This window comes from Pleurodeles waltl, chromosome 3_1 (genome assembly GCF_031143425.1).
Source record: "Pleurodeles waltl isolate 20211129_DDA chromosome 3_1, aPleWal1.hap1.20221129, whole genome shotgun sequence".
In the NCBI taxonomy this organism is placed as follows: Eukaryota; Metazoa; Chordata; class Amphibia; order Caudata; family Salamandridae; genus Pleurodeles; species Pleurodeles waltl.
In genome coordinates this window covers 1,393,854,002-1,393,871,046 of record NC_090440.1, presented here as the reverse complement: position 1 = coordinate 1,393,871,046, position 17,045 = coordinate 1,393,854,002, and the positions used below count along the sequence as shown (strand labels likewise).

General features: G+C 47.9%; 1 protein-coding gene across 18 annotated transcripts in view; it reads right to left on the bottom strand.

Annotated features, from left to right (window-relative positions):
- The window catches only part of PUM1 (pumilio RNA binding family member 1), an 859,012-nt gene that overhangs the window by 1,976 nt on the left and 839,991 nt on the right, over positions 1-17,045 (bottom strand). The window lies entirely within an intron of this gene.

Here is a 17,045-nt window from a genome sequence, read left to right as displayed (position 1 = left end):
TTTAAAATATGAAAACCTCTTAAAGAACAAGTTACTTACCTTTGGTAATGCAATTTCAGGCAGATACTATCTAGCTGCAGATATCTCACCTTTTTAATATTCCCCAGGTGTCAGACTGGAGTGGGAAACTTTTTAGCAGTACCTCCTTGCCCTGTGATGCCTGTCTGCTTCGGAAATTACTTGCAGAGCTTACACAGGCACCACTTATAAGCTGACGTGTCCGCACCTCAAGATTTAGAGCCCCAAAAGCAAATCGGTATGACCAATGTGCAGATATTTAGTCTTGGGATCTTACTGTTGAAGACAGTCCAATCACAAAATGAGGAGGTGAGGTTATGAAAAATCTGCAAATAAACTCTCTTATCAGAAAGAGTGTTACCAATGAGAATTAACTTGTTCTCCTGATAGGGACATCTAGCCACAGATTCTTCAACAGGCCTAGAAAAATCATAAAAATGTTACTAGACCTGCAGGTCAAGTAACTTGAATAATCTACTCAACCTAACTGTAATGTACGTGACCTGTAAACAGGTCTCACGTGTGATCCTAGACAACAATGTTATCTTAGTCATCTTTTTCTTCAGTGCACCTTCAAATATGTGAGTTCAGCATTTCTGCTGTACACAAATTATCTCTAATGCTTGATTACATTGACTACACATTTGTCCCATATAGAATACAAATCTGGCTCACATATGATCAATGACATGCCTCTCAGTTTACTAATATCTTTGCCATCAGAGCAGGAGTGTTTCTCAGGCCATGTTTAAACACTCACTTTTAATAAATATATTACAAAAGCATGATGTGGTAATGCACCGTCATTTACAGACGGTAAGATTCGAAGAAATGTGCAAAAAAATTCCCTCTAACTTGCAGCTTTACTGATAAAACTATAAAGTGCTTTAACAATCTATGAAAATTGGGTTTTAGAAATCATTTATCAATAGCACATCAAGTAAAGTGTTTTCGTTTGTTTTCAACCTATCAAAATAATTTTTTCATCACACAAGTACTAGCAATGGGCTTTCACAACGACTGAAATAAATGTTGAAATTTTTGTACAGTTGGCTTAGTCATTCAAATGCTGTATGTTAGGAAAAACCAGACACCCTACAGTCTTTCATTTCACACTCTTTGTACAGCAGATCAGACGGTTCACCTTACAAAATCCCGGAACTTTGCAGTCAGAAGGAAAATTAATTGTAAGAAGACAAACTGACTTTTGACCCATCTCTGAACACAGAGCAAATGTGACAACTAAAGAACAATATTTAGAAGTGTCTTGCCCCTTACACAGCTGCTCCCTTGAGGGTCCCGCTGGGCCCAAGAGCTCAACCTGGTAAGGCTCCAGCTCCATGGACTCAGTTCCCTCAGGGGACAGAACATCTTCCTGGGAAGAGAGGTTCTGTTTCTTGTGCTGTGTTGAAGCTGGTTCCCCAGTCTTCTTTCCTTTTCTCTTGGAAGGTTGGGCCATTATTCCAGACTCCAACACTTCTTTTTCACCCTGAGACCTGCACTGTGCCCTTGTCTTGAAACACACCAGTTCAGAAATACCCAGCATGGCTGCATGGGTCTTGAGCTCTACCTCAGCCCATGCTGAGGACCCAAGATCATTCCCTAGCAGACATTCCACTGGAATTGGAGAGGAGACTACCACCTGTTTTAGGCCAGTGACCCCTCCCCATTCTAAAGTTACCCTTGCCATCGGATGGACTTTAGTTTGATTGTCAGCATTAGTGACTGGATATGTCTGTCCAGCCAGGTACTGTCCTGGGGAAACCAGTTTGTCTGTCACCATTATGAGACTGGCACCTGTATCCCTCATGGCCTTCTACTCTAGACCCATTGATTAAGAGTTGCTGCCTGTATTTTTGCATGTTAGGCAGCAAGTGTGGCTAAATCCACCCCACCCTCAGAGACTCATGTAGCTTCAGTGTGAACCCTGATTTCCTGTGGGCACACGGTTGATCCCACCTGGAGACTGGCTATTCCAGTGCTAACTGGAGTAGTATTAGTTGTGGGACTTTTCTTGGGAGAGGCCTTGTCTCCAATTTGGTGTCCATGCTGGCTACAGATTCGAAACCAGGCCTTCCTGGGATTAACGTTTTTACCCTTGTACCCATTTGAGGATTGTGAAGAGGCCTGGGGCCCACCCTCCTGAGCAGGTTTTTGGGGCCCTTTAGAAGGCTCATTACTTTTACCATTGGATGTCTCAACACTTCCTCTGGGGAGTCTTTGTGACCCCTTTCTTTTGGTCACCCCCTGTGGAAGGTTTGGTCACCCTAGTCTAGACCCAATGGTCTGCCTTCTTTCCCAATTCTTGGGGAGAAATTGGACCTAGGTCTACCAGATGTTGATGCAGTTTGTCATTGAAACAATTACTTAACAGATGTTCTTTCATAAACAAGTTATACACCCCATCATAATCATTTACACCACTGCCAGTTATCCAACCATCTAGTGTTTTGACTGAAAAGTCAACAAAATCAACCCAGGTCTGGCTTGGGTATTTTTGAGCCCCCCTGAACCTAATCCTGTACTCCTCAATTGGGAATACAAAGCCCTCAATCAGGATAGCCTCCATGAGTTCATGTGAATCTGCATCATTACCAGAGGGTGTGAGGAGTCTATCCCTACACTTTCCAGTGAACATTTCCCCAAAGGAGAGCACCCCAGTGAGATCAGTTTACTTTTCTGGTTGACCAAGCCCTCTCAAAAGCTGTGAACCATTTGGTGATGATATTACCATATTTTTTTACAATCCCTTTGGGGATTTCTAGGATGTCAGTATTCTATCTGACCCTAGTTATGTTGCTGCCACCATTGATGGGAGCTAAACCCATCTCTTGTCTTTCCCTTTCTATATCTAGGAGCTGCTTCTCCGAAGCTAATCTTTTGGCCCTCCTGGCTAACAGGAGGTCATCTTCATTGAGGCTGCCCTCAAAGCTTCCAGAGTTACTGGCCTCCCCTGTGGAAGAACCAGTCTTTCTGACTATGATTTGTGGAGTCAGGGTTTGAGGAACCCCGTTCTCCCCGGTTAAGACTGAAGGGGTGTAAGGAAATGCCTCCTTGGCATGGTTACCCCCTGACTTTTTGCCTTTGCTGATGCCAAGTTATGATTTGAAAGTGTGCTGAGACCCTGCTAACCAGGCCCCCAGCACCAGTGTTCTTTCCCTAAACTGTACCTTTGTTTCCACAACTGGAACAACCCTGGCACCCAGGTAAGTCCCTTGTAACTGGTACCCCTGGTACCAAGGGCCCTGATGCCAGGGAAGATCTCTAAGGGCTGCAGCATGTCCTATGCCACCCTGGGGACCCCTCACTCAGCACATACACACTGCTGGCCAGCTTGTGTGTGCTGGTGGGGAGAAAATGACTAAGTCGACATGGCACTCCCCTCAGGGTGCCATGCCAACCTCACACTGCCTCTGGCATAGATAAGTCACCCCTCTGGCAGGCCTTACAGCCCTAAGGCAGGGCGCCCTATACCACAGGTGAGGGCATAGGTGCATGAGCATTATGTTCCTACAGTGTCTAAGCAAAACCTTAGACATTTTAAGTGCAGGGTAGCCATAAGAGTATATGGTCTGGGAGTTTGTCATACACGAACTCCACAGCACCATAATGGCTACACTGAAAACTGGGAAGTTTGGTATCAAACTTCTCAGCACAATAAATGCACACTTATGCCAGTGTACACTTTATTGTGAAATACACCCAGAGGGCATCTTAGAGATGCCCCCTGAAAACATACCCGACTTCCAGTGTGGCCCGACTAGTTTTTGCCAGCCTGCCACACACCAGACATGTTGCTGGCCACATGGGGAAAGTGCCTTTGTCACTCTGTGGCCAGGAACAAAGCCTGTACTGGGTGGAGGTGCTTCTCACCTCCCCCTGCAGGAACTGTAACACCTGGCGGTGAGCCTCAAAGGCTCACTCCCTTTGATACAGTGCCACAGGGCATCCCAGCTAGTGGAGATGCCCACCCCTCTGACCACTGCCCCCACTTTTGGCGGCAAGGTTGGAGGAGATAATGAGGAAAACAAGGAGGAGTCACCCACCAGTCAGGACAGCCCCTAAGGTGTCCTGAGCTGAGGTGACTCTTACTTTTAGAAATCCTCCATCTTGTAGAAGGAGGATTCCCCCAATAGGATTAGGGATGTGCCCCCCTCCCCACCGTGAGGAGGCACAAAGAGGTTGTAGCCACCCTCAGGGCCAGTAGCCATTGGCTACTGCCCTCCCAGACCTAAACACACCCCAAAATTGAGTATTTAGGGGCTCCCAGAAACGAGGAAGATAGATTCCTGCAACCTAAAGAAGAAGAAGGACTGCTGACCTGAAGCCCTGCAGTGAAGACGGAGACTACAACTGATTTGGCCCCAGCCCCACCGGGCTGTCTCCCTACTTCGAAGAAAACTGCAACAGCGACGCATCCCACAGGGTCCAGCGACCTCTGAAGCCTCAGAGCACTACCCTGCATCTAAAGGACCAAGAAGCTCCTGAGAACAGCGGCCCTGTTCAAGAAACTGCAACTTTTTGAAACAAAGAAGCAACTTTTAAAGACCACACGTTTCCCGCCAGAAGCATGAGACTTTCCACTCTGCACCCGACGCCCCCGGCTCAACCTGCGGAAAACTAACACTACAGGGAGGACTCCCCGGTGACTGCGAGCCAGTGAGTAGTCAGAGTTGTCACCCCTGAGCCCCCACAGTGACGCCTGCAGAGGAAATCCAGAGGCTCGCCCTGACGGCGACTGCCTGCTTCAAGGAACCCCCCAGGCGACCCTCTGCTTAGCCCAGGTGGTGGCTACCCCGAGGAGCCCCCCCGTGCCTGCCTGCATCGTTGAAGAGACCCCCAGGTCTCCCCATTGATTCCTATAGGAAACCCGATGCCTGTTTGCACTCTGCACCCGGCCGCCCCTGCGCCGCTGAGTGTGTACTTTCTGTGCCTGCTTGTGTCCCCCCCGGTGCCCTACCAAACCTCCCTGGTCTGCCCTCCGAAGAAGCAGGTACTTACCTGCTGGCAGACTAGAACTGGGGCACCTCTATTACCATTGAAGCTTATGTGTTTTGGGCACCACTTTGACCTCTGCACCTGACCGGCCCTGAGCTGCTGGTGCGGTAACTTTGGGGTTGCCTTGAACCCCCAACGGTGGGCTACCTTGGACCCAACTTTGAACCCTGTAAGTGTTTTACTTACCTGTGAACTTTACATTTACTTACCTCCCCCAGGAACTGCTGATTTTTGCACTGTGTCCATTTTTAAAATAGCTTATTGCCATTTTTGTCAACACTGTACATGCCATTGTGATTATTCGAAAGTTCCTAGAATACCTGAGTGAAACACCTTTCATTTAAAGTATTGTTTGTAAATCTTGAACCTGTGGTTCTTAAAATAAATGAAGAAAATATATTTTTCTATATAAAAACCTATTGGCCTGGAGTAAATCTTTGAGTGTGTGATAGTGTTCACAGGGTCCAAGGGTTCCCCTTAGAGGTTGATAGTGGCAAAATTAGATAATTCTAATGCTCTATTTTGTGGTAGTGTGGTCAAGCAGTAGGCTTATCAGAGGGAAGTATTAAGCATTAGTTGTACACACAGAGGCAATAAATGAGGAACACACACTCAATGACTTAACTCCAGGCCAATAGTTTTTATATAGAACAATGTTTTCTTAATTTATTTTAGAACCACAAGATTCAAGATTTGATGTAAACACATAAAATGCAAGGTACTCCACACAGGTAATTAGGGAACTTTGAATAAAAGCAGTAGTTCACACAGTATAGGTTAAAATGGCAATAAGCTATTTTTAAAAGTGGACACTGCAAAAATCAACAGTTCCTGGGGGAGGTAAGTTTGGTTAGGTTTTGCAGGTAAGTAACGCACTTACACAGTCAGTCTCCCGGGCATAGGCAGCAAACCGTTGGGGGTTCAAGGAAACCCCAAAATCAACGCACCAGCAACACACGGCCGGTCAGGTGCAGAGGTTAAAAGAGGGCCCAAAACACAAAGGTGCCTTTGGGGAACAGAGGTACTCCAGTTCCGGTCTGCCTGCAGATAAGTAGCTGCGTCCTTGGGGAGCAGACCAGGGGGTTTTGTAGAGCACTAGGAGGGGACACAAAAAGGCACACAAAACACACCCTCAGCGGCACAGGGGCGGCTGGGTGCAGAGTGCTAAGTTGGCGTCGGGTTTGCTATAGGAAGCAATGGAGGGACCCAGGAGTCACTTAGGCGATACAGGCAGGGCCCAGAGGGGGTTCTCGGGCCAGCTACCGACTGGGCTAGGAAGAGGGCCGCCTGCTGGTCACTCTTGCACTGGAAGTTGGTTCCTCTCGGTCCTGGGGGCTGCGGGTGCAGTGCTTGGTCACGGCTTCGGGTTCCTTGTTACCAGGCAGTCGCGGTCAGGGGGAATCCTCCAATCTCAAGATGAAGGATTTCTAAAGGCAGGGGTCACCTCAGCTCATGACACCTTAGGGGCTGTCCTGACTGGAGGGTGACTCCTTGTTTTTCTCATTATCTCCTCCAGCCTTGCTGCCAAAAGTGGGGGCAGTGGCCGGAGAAGCGGGCATCTCCACTAGCTGGGATGCCCTGGGGTGCTGTAACAAAAGGCATGAGCCTTTAAGGATCACAGTCAGGTGTTAAGAGTTCCTGCAGGGGGAGGTGAGAAGCATCTCCACCCAGTACAGGCTTTGTTCCTGGCAACATAGTGACAAAGGCACTCACCCCATGTGGCCAGAAACTCATCTGGTTGTGGCAGGCTGGCAGAAACTGGTCAGCGTAGCACTATGAGTCGGACTGCTATTCCGGGGGCATCTCTAAGATGCCCCCTGGGTGCATTTTACAATATATTCCATACTGGCATCAGTGCACATTTATTGTGCTGAGAAGTTTGATACCAAACTTCCCAGATTTCAGTGTAGCCATTATGGAATTGTGGAGTTCGTGTTTGACAAATTCCGAGACCATATACTCTTTATGGCTACCCTGCACTTACAATCTCTAAGGTTTTGCTTAGACACTGTAGGGGCATAGTGCTCATGCAACTATGCCCTCACCTGTGGTATAGTGCACCCTGCCTTAGGGTGACTTACCTATGCCACAGGCAGTGAGAGGTGGGCATGGCATTCTGAGGGGAGTGCCATGTCGACTTAGTCATTTTCTCCCCACCAGCACACACAAGCTGTGAGGCAGTGTGCATGTGCTGAGTGAGGGGTCCCCATGGTGGCATAATACATGCTGCAGCCCTTTGAGACCTTCCCTGGCATCAGGACCCTTGGTACCAGGGTTACCATTTACAAGGGACTTATCTGGGTGCCAGGGCTGTGCCAACTGGGGGAACAAAGGTACAGTTTAGGGAAAGAACACTGGTGCTGTGGCCTGGTTAGCAGGGTCCCAGCATACTTTCACTCATAACTGGCATCAGCAAAAGGCAAAAAGTCAGGGGGTAACCATGCCAAGGAGGCATTTCCTTAAAAATTCCCTATCCAGGAGAGCGGAAGGGACGGCCCTATGGGATGTGGAGGCTTGGACCACCAAGCTCTCTGGGGAGAGATGATGGGTGAGGAAAATGGGGTCAGAAGGAGCTGGTGGATGGCAGAGGCCAATTGTCCTATTTACAGGAGCCCATGTGCTGGGTTTAGACCACATCCCCAGCAGGAAATCAGTAAGGACCTCTTTAAAGGGTAACATCGGCTCCGATCTAGCAATCCCCGGCTGAAGCATCTCTGACAGGATGTTAGTCCTGACTGGCACTTTAGTCAAGTGCAGGACCAAGACCTCAGCTGCCCTATGCACCACCATGGCATATGATACTCCCTCCTCTGTAGGCACAGGAGGTGACAGCATACTAGCATCTGGAGAAATATCCAGTCCGTTGGCTTCCCCTAGATCCTCATACCAGCCCTGCTCCTCTAATCCATAGTCTAAAGGGTCCTCAGACCCCTCCCATGCCTCACCGGTGCCTGGCTGATCAAAATAAGCCTCAGGCAGTGATCTGCATCGTGCGACGTTGTTCCAGCTCATCAGGAATGAGGATAGGACTTCCACCACCGGTGGGGGGGGGGGGGGGGGGGGGGGAGTGGAGAGAGAAGCGTGGACATCAGACCTGGCGCCGGAGGAGGCAGACTGTGGAACTGCTGCCAGTCCTGGTCCGATACTGGATCCTGGGGTCCCCAATGACAGGCCGAAGCCGCCGGCGAAGACCCACCTGTGGGTGAGGTCCACTCAAAAACGAGGTGCATAATTTCGTAGAAGTCTTTAATTTGAGCGGCGGTCGCTCTAGCTCCCGGATAAGGGAGGAGAGACAAAGTCAGCCCTGGCATCGGCTCAGCGGAACCATGCTCGGAACGTCGACATTTATGTGATGCCTCATCGGCCGACAGGCGTGGCAAAAGACTTCTTTTTGTGCCTCTTCTCAGAGTACCTCAAGCGCGAAGAAGAGAACTTGGAGCTCCTAGAGCAGTCCCGCGACCTCCTCCTTTAGCGGGACCGTGACCTTCACCTTCTAGGAGTCGCGACAACCAAAGTTAACTGCCGGGCCGGTATGAGCTTTAGAGACCATCCTCTCAAAGCCTTCGGAACACAACTTTGAGTCCTGGTCTTTGTTCAGGCACCAGAGACATACCTGGTGGGGGTCCATCACCGACATGGTGCGATGGCAGGCGCCACAAGGCTTAAACCCGGTCTTCCTCAATGACATCCCTCACACAGACACGAAAAAATCTCTGACAAAACAGTTGAAAAAAGGCTTGCAAAAAAAGGCTAAGGGTTGCTCGATCCCGGACCGGCGCGGAAAGAAAAGCACTGTCCTACATTTGCTGAGGTGGTGCCTTTATAGGTGACCTTGACGTCACAGATGACTACAACGATGCAAATGAAGCCACGCGGAGCCGGATGACGCGTGCGGATCAGAACGATGCCACCCGACGGCATGCACAAGGTATTTATTGCTCAGCAAAAGGATTCTGAGTTCGAAGCCGACGCCAGGGAAATCAAATGTAAGGAATCTGCAGCTAGAAGTCATCATCAGGTATATGGAAAATGTCACTTACCCAGTGTACATCTGTTCGTGGCATGAGACGCTGCAGATTCACATGCTGTGCATTATCCTGCATCTAGTGTTGGGCTCGGAGTGTTACAAGTTGTTTTTCTTCGAAGAAGTCTTTTCGAGTCACGAGACCGAGGGACTCCTCCCTTTCGGCTCCATTGCGCATGGGCCTCGACTCCATCTTAGATTGTTTTCCCCGCAGAGGGTGAGGTAGGAGTTGTGTATATAGTAAAGGTACCCATGCAATGGAGTAAGTATGTATGTACATAATGTGTATAAAAATAGTATATATTTACAAATTTACAAGTTTTATCAACTTATAAAGGCTACAGGCTCCCGGGGAGGCGGGAGGGCGCATGTGAATCTGCAGCATCTCATGCCACGAACAGATGTACACTGGGTAAGTGACATTTTCCATTCGATGGCATGTGTAGCTGCAGATACACATGCTGTGCATAGACTAGTAAGCAGTTATCTCCCCAAAAGCGGTTGCTTAGCCTGTAGCAGTTGAAGTTGTCTGAAATAATGTTCGTAATACAGCCTGTCCTATTGTGGCTTGTTGTGTTAACACATCTACACAGTAATGTTTTGTGAATGTATGAGGGGTAGACCATGTGGCTGCCTTACAGATTTCTGTCATAGGTATATTTCCTAGAAAGGCCATTGTGGCGCCTTTTTTTCCTAGTGGAGTGCGCCTTTGGCGTAATAGGTAGATCTCTTTTTGCTTTAATATAGCAGGTCTGAATACATTTCACTATCCATCTGGCAATGCCTTGTTTGGATATTGGATTTCCTGCATGAGGTTTTTGGAAGGCTACAAACAATTGTTTTGTGAAACTGTTTTGTTCTATCAATGTAATACATTAGTGCTCTTTTAATGTCTAACGTATGTAAGGCTTTTTCAGCTACTGAGTCTGGTTGTGAAAAAAAGACTGGGAGTTCCACTGTTTGGTTTAGGTGGAACGGTGATATAACTTTTGGTAAGATTTTGGGATTTGTACGGAGAACCACTTTATGTTTATGTATTTGTATAAAGGGTTCTTGTATAGTAAATGCTTGTATTTCACTTACTTTTCTAAGAGATGTGATATCTATTAGGAAGGCTACTTTCCAGGTTAAGTATTGCATCTCACAAGAGTGCATGGGTTCAAATGGTGGACCCATGAGTCGTGTTAATACAATACTGAGGTTCCACGAGGGGACTGGTGGTGTTCTCGGGGGTATGATTCTTTTTAAACCTTCCATAAATGCTTTGATGACTGGGATTCTAAAAAGTGATGTTGAATGTGTAATCTGCAGATAGGCAGATATTGCTGTGAGGTGTATTTTAATAGAAGAAAATGCTAGTTTAGATTTTTGTAAGTGTAATAAGTAGCTTACAATGTTCTTTGCGGAAGCATGTAGTGGTTGAATTTGATTATTATGGCAGTAATAAACAAATCTTTTCCATTTGTTTGCGTAACAATGTCTTGTAGTAGGTTTTCTAGCTTGTTTAATGACTTTCATACATTCTTGTGTAAGGTCTAAATGTCCAAATTATAAGACTTCAGGAGCCAGATTGCTAGATTGAGCGATGCTGGATTCGGGTGTCTGATCTGTTGTTTGTGTTGAGTTAACAGATCTGGTCTGTTTGGTAGTTTGATATGAGGTACTACTGACAGGTCTAGTAGTGTTGTGTACCACGGTTGGCGAGCCCAGGTTGGTGCTATTAGTATTAGTTTGAGTTTGTTTTGACTCAATTTGTTTACCAGATAAGGAAGGAGTGGGAGAGGGGGAAAAGCGTAAGCAAATATCCCTGACCAACTCATCCATAACGCATTGCCCTTGGACTGAGGGTATGGATACCTGGACGCGAAGTCTTGGCATTTTGCGTTTTCTTTTGTTTCGAATAGGTCTATTTCTGGTGTTCCCCAGCATAGAAAGTAAGTTTGTAGTATCTGGGGATGAATCTCCCATTCGTGTGTTTGTTGGTGATCTCGACTGAGATTGTCGGCCAACTGGTTTTGAATCCCTGGGATGTACTGTGCTATTAGGCGAATGCGATTGTGAATCGCCCAATGCCAAATCTTTTGTGCTAAGAGAGACAGTTGTGATGAGTGTGTCCCTCCTCGTTTGTTTAGGTAATACATTGTTGTCATGTTGTCTGTTTTGACAAGAATGTGTTTGTGGGCTATTAGTGGTTGAAATGCTTTCAATGCTAGAAACACTGCTAACAGTCTAAATGATTTATGTCCCATTGTCCCTGTATACTGTGCTGGTTGAGGTGTGCCCCCACCCCATCATGGAAGCATCTGTTGTGATCACGTATTGAGGCACTGGGACTTGGCATGGCCGCCTTTGGTTTAAATTGATAGGATTCCACCACTGAAGCGAGAAGTGTGTCTGGCGGTCTATCAACACTAGATCTTGAAGTTGACCCTGTGCATGTGTCCATTGTGTTGCTAGGCACTGTTGTAAGGGCTGCATGTGTAGTCTTGCATTTGGTACAATGGCTATGTATGAAGACATCATGCCTAGGAGTTTCATTACAAATCTCACTTGATAGTGTTGGTTTGGGTACATGTTTAATATTACATTTTGGAAGGCTTGTACCCTTTGTGGACTTGGAGTGGCAATCCCCTTTTGTGTGTTGATTGTTGCTCCTAAGTATTGTTGTATTTGGCACGGTTGAAGATTTGATTTTTGGTAGTTTAGAGAGAACCCTAGTTTGTGTAGGGTTTCTATGACGTATTGTGTGTGTAGAAGACACTGTTGCTGAGTGCTGGTTTTTATTAACCAATCGTCCAAGTAAGGGAATACGTGCATGTGCTGTCTCCTGATGTGAGCGGCTACTACTGCAAGGCATTTTGTGAATACCCCTGGGGCTGTTATGCCGAATGGTAACACTTTAAATTGGTAATGCACGCCTTGGATTACAAACCTTAAGTATTTCCTGTTGGAAGGATGTATGGGTATGTGGAAATAAGCATCCTTGAGATCTAATGTTGACATGTAGTCCTGTTGTTTGAGCAAGGGAATCACGTCTTGAAAGTGTCACCATGTGAAAGTGATCTGATTTGATGTAAAGATTCAGTGTTCTGAGGTCTAATATGGGTCTCTGAGTTTTGTCCTTCTTCGGAATTAGGAAATACAGGGAGTAGACACCTGTTCCTTTTTGATGGTTGGGTACTAGTTCTATTGCTTCTTTTTGTAACAATGCTTGGACTTCTAGTTGTAACAGGTCTAAGTGTTGTTTGGACATATTGTGTGCTCTTGGAGGCAACATCTGGTGGCAATTGTAGGAATTCTATGAAATAACCATGTTGGATAATGGCTAGGACCCATGAGTCCGTAGTTATGTGTTCCCAGGTGTGGTAATATGTGGTAAGTCTCCCCCCCCCACTGGTGTTGCGTGGTGGGGGTTTGTGACATTGAAGTCACTGTTTGGTTTGTGGGGTTTTTGGGCTCTGGAATTTCCCTCTGGCTTTAGGGAACTGTCCACCCCTATATTGTCCTCGAAACCCTCCTCTCTGATACTGGCCCTGATATGTGGGTCTGACTTGTGATGTGGAAGGCTCTGTGGTTTGGGCACAAAACCCCCCTCTAAAATGCGGCTTCCTAAAAGTGCCTCCGCTCTGTGGGGAGTAGAGCGTGTCCATGGCTTTGGCCGTGTCTGTGTCTTTTTTCAGTTTTTCTATTGCCGTATCCACCTCCGGCCCAAACAACTGTTGTTCGTTGAATGGCATATTCAGCATAGCCTGCTGGATTTCTGGCTTAAATCCGGAGCTCCGTAACCATGAGTGCCTACGAATGGTTACTGCAGTGTTCCCTGTCCTTGCCGCCGTGTCTGCTGAGTCCATAGCCGACCTTATTTGGTTGTTAGAAATAGTTTGACCTTCCTCAACAACCTGTTGGGCACGTTTCTGGAACTCTTTGGGAAGGTGCTGAATGAGATGTTGCATTTCATCCCAATGTGCCCTGTCGTATCGAGCCAGTAGAGCCTGAGAATTGGCAATCCGCCACAGATTGGCTGCCTGTGCTGCCACCCTCTTGCCTGCTGCATCGAATTTCCGACTTTCCTCGTCAGGCAGTGGTGCGTCTCCTGAGGATTGGGAGTTTGCCCTTTTTCGGGCTGCTCCCACTACCACCAAATCAGGAGTTAATTGTTGTGTGATATATACAGGGTCAGTTGGGGGAGGTTTATATTTCTTCTCCACCCTAGGCGTGATGGCTCTGCCTTTTACTGGGTCCTGAAACACTTGTTTGGCGTGTTTTAACATGCCTGGCAGCATTGGCAAGCTTTGGTATGAGCTGTGGGTAGATGACAAGGTGTTGAACAAAAATTCGGCCTCTATGGGCTCTGCATGCATTGCTACATTATGGAATGTAGCTGCCCTTTAAACCACCTGCATGTATGCAGTGCTGTCCTCAGGTGGTGATGGCCTTGCCGGGTAGCAATCGGGACTATTGTCAGACCGGTGCATCATACAAGTCCCATGCATCTGGGTCATCTTGGGTCATCCCCGTGTGTGTTGGCGACTGCATCATTGGTGGGGTTGCTACTGGGGACAGATGTGGCGAATGTAATGGAGATTGCTGTGGAGATAACCTTGGTGGTGTTTTCTCTTTAGCCACTTTCGCTAAAAAGACTGAGTGAGTCTTTGCCGGGGCTGGTTTACTCATAGTTTGTTGCTGCGTCTTCGGCTGCTCACTTTCGGACTCGTCAGAGTCCGAATCTCAAATGGAGAATCTCTCCTCTTCCTGGACGTCGATGTGCTCTGCCGGTGTCGACGCCATCTGGAGTCTTCGAGCTCTTCGATCTCGTAGTGTTTTCTTGGATCTAAATGCCCGACAGGCCTCGCAAGTATCCTCGCCAGGCCCGCTGGAGAGTGGAAGCCCCGAAGGGCCGCCGGAGCGCTTCTTTCTTCGGTGTCGATTTGCTAACACTAAACCGGTACCGAGCGAGAACAATACCGTCAAATTTTCCGATAACTAACTAACTTTCCCGAATCGAAATACGGAGCGAAGAGGAACACGTCCGGACCAGATGGTGGAAAGAAAACAATCTAAGATGGAGTCGACGCCCATGCGCAATGGAGCCGAAAGGGAGGAGTCCCTCGGTCTCGTGACTCAAAAAGACTTCTTTGAAGAAAAACAACTTGTAACACTCCGAGCCCAACACTAGATGGCAGGATAATGCACAGCATGTGTATCTGCAGCTACACATGCCATCGAACACATATACACACACACACACACACACACACACAATATTAGGAATTAGCACAAAAAACAAGCATTGGTAAGAATTAGTGAAAAATAGTGGAGGCCACAGCGGAAGGCCAAACCATATACTAAGATAGTGGAATGATGTAGGAAAATGGCTCCCTGTTGCAGTTACCCCCACTTTTTGCCTGATATTGATGCTGACTTGACTGAGAAGTGTGCTGCGACCCTGCTAACCAGGCCCCAGCACCAGTGTTCTTTCACTAAAAATGTGCCATTGTTTCCACTATTGGAACACCCCTGGCACACAGGTAAGTCCCTTGTAAAAGGTACCAGTGGTGCCAATGGCCCTGTAACCATAGAAGGTCTCAAATGGCTGCAGCATGTGTACTGCCACCCTAAGGGACCCCTCACCTAACACATGCACACTGCGCCATTGCAGACTGTGTGTGTTGGTGGGGAGAAAAAACGCAAAGTCCACATGGCATCCCCCTCAGGATGCCATGCACACAAAATACTGCCTGTGGCATTGGTAAGTCACCCCTCTAGCAGGCCTTACAGCCCTAAGGCAGGGTGCACTATACCACATGTGAGGGCATAGCTGCATGGGCAATATAACCCTACAGTGTCAAAGAGTATTCTTAGACATTGTAAGTACAGTGTGGCCACATTAAGTATATGGTCTGGGAGTTTGTCAAATAACGGCTACACTGAATACTGGGAAGTTTGATTTCAAACTTCTCAGAATAATAAACCCACACTGATGCCAGTGTTGGATTTATTACAAAATGCACACAGAGAGCATCTTAGAAGATGCCCCCTGTATTTTACCCAATCCTTCAGTGCAGGACTGACTGGTCTATGCCAGCCTGCCACTGAGATTAGTTTCTGACCCCCTGGGGTGAGAGCCTTTGTGCGTTGAGGCCAGAAACAAAGCCTGCACTGGGTGGAGGGGCTTCACGCCTCCCCCTGGAGGAACCGTAACACCTAGCAGTGAGCCTCAAAGTCTCAGGCTTCTTGTTAAAATGCCCCCAGGGCACTCCAGCTAGTGGAGATGCCCACCCCCTGGACACAGCCCTCACCTTTGGCGGAAAGTCCAGAGGAGATAATGAGAAAAACAAGGAGTCGTCACCTACCAGCCAGGACAACCCCTAAGGTGCCCTGAGCTGAGGTGACCCCTCCCTTTATAACTCCTCCATCTTGGTTTTGGAGGATTCCCCCAATAGGAATAGGGAAATGCCCCCCTCCCCTCAGGGAGGAGGCACAAAGAGGGTGTAGCCACCCTCCAGTACAGTAGCCATTGGCTTCTGCCCCCCAGACCTAAACACACCCCTAAATTCAGTATTTAGGGGTGACCCTGAATCCAGGAAATCAGATTCACGCAACCTGAAGAAAGAAGAAGGACTGCTCTCCTGAAAGCCCCGCAGAGACGACTGAGACACCAACTGACTTGGCCCAAGCCCTACCGTCCTGTCTCCAGACTCAAAGAACCTGCACAGCGATGCATCCGACAGGAACCAGCGACCTCTGAAGACTCAGAGGACTGACCTGAAACCAAAGGACCAAGAAACTCCTGAGAACAGCAGCATTGTTCACCAACAGCAACATCTTTGCAACAAAGAAGCAACTTTTAAAAAACTCACTCTTTCTACCAGAAGCGCAAGACTTCACACACTGCACCAGAAGTCCCTGGCTCGAGCACCAGAGAACTAACACTAAAGGGAGGAGCACCAGAGAACTAACACTAAAGGGAGGACCCCCAGGTGACTGCGACCTCGTGGGTAACCTGAGACAACCCCCATCACCCCCACAGCAACGCCTGCAGAGAGGATCCAGAGGCTCCCCATGACCGCGACTGCCTGGTAACAAGGAACCCGACGCCTGGACCAAGCACTGCACCTGCAGCCCCCAGGACCTGAAGGAACCGAACCTCAGCGCAGGAGTGGCGCCCAGGTGGTGGCTGTCCCGAGAAGCCCCCCCTGTGCCTGCGGCACCTCTAGAGTGACCCCGGGGTCCCTCCATTGAATCATATCTAAAACCGACGCCTGCTTTGCACACTGCACCCGGCTGCCCCTGTGCCGCTGAGGGTGTGTTTTGTGTGCCTTCTTGTGTCTCCCCCCCCCACTTCCCCTCCCCCCAAGTGCTCTACAAAACCTCCCTGGTCTGCCCCCACCCAGGATGCGGGTACTTACCGGCGGGCATACTGGAACCAGAGCGCCCCTGTTCTCCATAGGCGCCTATGTGTTTTGGGCACCTCTTTGACCTCTGCACCTGAGCGGCCCTGAGCTGCTGGTGTAGTAACTTTGGGGTTGGCTTGAACCCCCAACAGTGGGCTGCCTATGCCCAGGAACTGAGACTTGTAAGTGTCTTAATTACCTCACAGTCTAAACTTTACTTACCTCCCCCAGGAACTGTTGATTTTTGCACAGTGTCCACTTTTAAAATAGCTTATTGCCATTTTAACAAAGACTGTATAAGATATTGCTTTTATTCAAAGTTCCTATCTTACCTGTGTGAAGTACCTTGCATTTTATGTGTTTACTTCAAATCTTGAACATGTGGCTCTTAAAATAAACTAAGAAAATATATTTTTCTATATAAAAACATATTGGCCTGGAGTAAGTCTTTGTGTGTTCCTCAATTATTGCCTGTGTGTGTACAACAAATGCTTAACAATACCCTCTGATAAGTCTATTGCTCGACCACACTACCACAAATAGAGCATTAGAATGATATAATTTTGCCACTATCTTACCTCTAAGAGGAACCCCTGGACTCTGTGCACACT